The sequence below is a fragment of the Sarcophilus harrisii genome, chromosome 2 (genome assembly GCF_902635505.1).
Source record: "Sarcophilus harrisii chromosome 2, mSarHar1.11, whole genome shotgun sequence".
NCBI lineage: Eukaryota > Metazoa > Chordata > Mammalia > Dasyuromorphia > Dasyuridae > Sarcophilus > Sarcophilus harrisii.
The window spans coordinates 317,417,593-317,422,252 of NC_045427.1; positions in this window are offsets into that span (position 1 = coordinate 317,417,593).

Here is a 4,660-nt window from a genome sequence, read left to right on the forward strand (position 1 = left end):
GAACTAGAAAAGGACATGACAAACAACCCCAGTATCTTTGCCAAGGAAATCCAAATGGGATCACAAAAATTTGAACATGACTGAAATGATTGAACAACAAATTCACTCTCAGAATAGAATGTTCTCTGAAATATTTTATGGAAAAAGATTTTCAAAACAGATGTCTTCCATTATTATTAATTTTAGGCATTATCTTTAGGAAAGCTCTAAGACCAGTGCATAATTCACACCAAGTGATAGAAATTATTAATGAAATTTATTTCTTATCTGGTTTCTTTCCAGGTCTGATGCCAAATTGATGTGCAAAAACTTCATAATTAAAAACAAATCAAAGCCAAAATGATTGCTTCTCAACTTTGAGACCAACCATTGAAAGTATTTTATTCCCCAAATTTGTCTCCAAAAGATACCTAAAACCAGTGCAAATACATTTGTCTTATAACTGAACTCAGCCTTTTGGAGTTTATCTATTCAGTCTATTGATTTCTCCAACCTAATGGCAATAACAATCAGATGAGATAGGATTACAGAATAGAAAAGATCATTTTCAATGACTACCTTGTAATTTAAGTGTTTGTTTATAGGTTTGTCATAGAGAACCAAAGAATCAAGAACATGAAGTAATATAAAACATAAAAAAAAAAACCTTTAAAAAAGAAGGAATTGGTATTATTTGGAAATCCAGTAGGTCATGTGAATTGAAGGACATCACTATTATAAAAATCTCCTCAATGAAGGTGTCAAAGGCTCTAAATTTATACCATTAGTGATTCTTTATGCAACAAGGTCATGAAGCTTGCTTCTTCTGATTTGTCCTTCCTGGAAGGCTGTAGAGAGTACTCGTGGATAATCTCTGTCTGGAAATTTAGCAGAGTATTTCAGGCCAAAGGTAAATTGAGCACTTGGAATGATCCTCTAATTGACTGCTGATCAGGAATTGCTGATGATTATGGGGAATTTTAAAAAGAAGAGACTACTCATGGCTGGAATTTCTTTATGAACCTCTGTTGACTGGAGTCTCTTGGCTATGATTTTTTAAGAACAAATTTTGACTGTAAGGAGGGGTGGTAAAAAATAAGATCCTGTACTCTTATGATAGTGATCTCAACCATGTATCAGCTAGTGTTGGGAGAGATGGAGATTAACCAAAATCTACTGACCAGAAATAAGAAGAGAAACTTATCTTTGTTTCTCTTTGTGCATGGTCATTTCCAATATTACACAAATGAATATTCTGAGGTGGAAGTGCCCAGGTGACCTTGGGAATTTTTAAAGGTCTGGAGATCTGTGACTGCAGCACTGCTAGCAATAGTTTAGACCAGAAGGGTGATGCATCACCAGAGGAAAAACTTTTACATTAGAAAATTTAGCTATTTTCAGGAGAGAAAACATCAGAAAGATATTAAGCCACTGTTTGATCAGTCAGTGTCCATTTCTCAAGTGAAAAGTAAAATACCTAGCTATTTGGAAAGCTCAGCACCAGTAGGCTGAGACTACAATAGCCCTGTCATTTACTTGCCCTCGTTGGTTACCCTAGGTTCATTGTTCTAGGGCTGCCTGTCTCTTCAATAAAGGAACAAGGCTCCTAGAGCCCTTTAGTTCTTGTCCCAACTCTGTTTCCTGGAGAACAGTCATATATTCAGCTCTGGTCTAAACAATATCCTCAGTAGTATGGATAGAAGTGGAGAAATGACAAAGTAGAAAAAGATAACCTGAAAATGACATGAATCAGGTATAAAACAGGCAGTTTTAATCACCACACATAAAGGCAACACTTAGCAACAGATAATCATAAAACCGTTTCAGCCATTTGAAAAGCTAGTGCACAAGCCTTCAATGGAACAATTGCAACAGAACAGTTTAATAGCTATTTTAAATTTTGCTTCTATTAACTCTTAATGCTAAGTGGTCTCTCTTCTTTCCAATGAATTCTCTCTCTGCACAACTCTCATTCAGTCTGCCACTTCCACTGTTGCTGGGGTTGCCATAACTGCTCAGGTTCCTGGTGAAAGAAGAAAATGCCAGTTAACTTTTAGGAACTCACGAGACTATTGAAAGAAAGAAAGCATATACAAGAGTCAAGTTCAACCCAGACACAGACTTGCGGGGGAGTCAATATTCTAACTCATAGCCCTAAAAGTGAGGAGGGAACCCTCCCCTATCCTGGCCCTCCAAAACACAAAGAGTAATCTTTACAAATCAGAAGTAAAGAGCTTGAGGAATGAGGATTGACCTTTAGTATTTCCACAAAGTTCTTTCTCAACAGCCCATGAGTTTCATGGTTGCCAGGAAAGACACTTGCATCATGTATACCCAAAGATATGCTAAAACATTTCCTTGAAACATTTCCTGTCCAAATGGGTTCATGACCTAGGCATAAAGAATGAAATTATTAATAAATTAGAGGAACACAGGATAGTTTACCTCTCAGACCTGTGGAAGGGGAAGGTCTTTATGACCAAAGCAGAACTTGAGATCATTACTGATCACAAAATAGAAAATTTCAATTATACCAAACTGAAAAGTTTTTGTACAAACAAAACTAATGCAGACAAGATTAGAAGGGAAGCAATAAACTGGGAAAATATTTTTACAGTCAAAGGTTCTGATAAAGGCCTCATTTCCAAAATATATAGAGAATTAACTCTAATTTATAAGAAATCAAGGCATTCTCCAATTGAAAAATGGTCAAAGGATATGAACAGACAATTCTCAGATGAAGAAATTGAAACTATTTCTAGTCATATGAAAAGATGCTCCAAGTCATTATTAATCAGAGAAATGCAAATTAAGACAACTCTAAGATACCACTACACACCTGTCAGATTGGCTAAGATGACAGGAAAAAATAATGATGATTGTTGGAGGGGATGCGGGAAAACTGGGACATTGATGCATTGTTGGTGGAGTTGTGAACGAATCCAACCATTTTGGAGAGTAGTTTGGAACTATGCTCAAAAAGTTATCAAACTGTGCATACCCTTTGATCCAGCAGTGTTACTACTGGGATTATATCCCAAAGAGATTATAAAGAAGGGAAAGGGACCTGTATGTGCACGAATGTTTGTGGCAGCCCTTTTTGTAGTGGCTAGAAACTGGAAACTGAATGGATGTCCATCAGTTGGAGAATGGCTGAATAAATTGTGGTATATGAAAATTATGGAATATTACTGTTCTGTAAGAAATGACCAACAGGATGATTTCAGAAAGGCCTGGAGAGACTTACACGAACTGATGCTGAGTGAAATGAGCAGGACCAGGAGATCATTATATACTTCAACAACAATACTAGATGATGACCAGTTCTGATGGATCAGGCCATCCTCAGCAACGAGATCAACCAAATCATTTCTAATGGAGCAGTAATGAACTGAACTAGCTATGCCCAGAAAAAGAACTCTGGGAGATGACTAAAAACCATTACATTGAATTCCCAATCCCTATATTTATGCACACCTGCATTTTTGATTTCCTTCACAAGCTAATTGTACAATATTTCAGAGTCTGATTCTTTTTGTACAGCAAAATAACGTTTTGGTCATGTATACTTATTGTGTATCTAATTTATATTTTAATATATTTAACATCTACTGGTCATCCTGCCATCTAGGGGAGGGGGTGGGGGGGGTAAGAGGTGAAAAATTGGAACAAGAGGTTTGGCAATTGTTAATGCTGTAAAGTTACCCATGCATATATCCTGTAAATAAAAGGCTATTAAATAAAAAATAAAAAAAAAAGAAAGAAACATTTCCTGTCCTCAGCAAATCTATGGGGTATATGGGCATATCTAGCAGTTTTATTGTTCCTACCAATATAGAAGAGACTTCTAGGGTCATAAGGGGGCTTAGAAATGTCCTTTTCCAATGTCTTAAATCAAAGCAAATGGCTCATTTTGCATAAATGTTGCACAATTCCAAATTTAAAGAGAAATTTCAGTTATGCTCAATACAGAATAATGTAGTCGATAAATCATATTTTACACACCAATTTTTTTTGCTTAGTTTTTTTTTTTTTTTAGTTTTTTAGATTTTTTTTTTTTTTGCTTAGTACATAACAAGGGCCTATCCCAATCCAAGCAAATATGAGATAAAAAATTTAAATGGATGGAAAATAAAAGCAACTAACAAAAGGGAAAAATGCAAAAAGATGAAAAGTCAAGCTTCCCCTAATGGAGAAACTTGAATTCAAGTCAGACTTTTCTTGTCTGACTTGTCTGACTTGGGAGCTAGATGGTCTAGCTCCCAAAACAGATGAAAATTTTTCCACAAAGATTTAGGATGCAAAGTCAACTTTTAGTTGACCTTTTACTGTCAGGTAAGAAACCAAATTGTCCTGAGCAAAAATTTCCACAATTCCCTCAATGTATAGGGTAATCCAGACAAAATTTCCAAGTGTTAAATTCCAAAGAGGGTTTACCCAAAATTTCCCAGGGATTCTTATGCCTTGTAACAAGAGGTGGTTCTCTTGAAGGACCAAAATAATGTCCTCTGGATCTCTATCCAAGAACACCCCAAAATTCTCTCAATGGATCCGTACCTTACAAAAGTAATTCTAATTAGAAATACACAAACAAGCAAGATGGTTTTGAAACTAATGTATTGGATATATTATATTCTTCAATTTTTAATTCAAATTTATTTTATTTTCTGATCTAAATTCA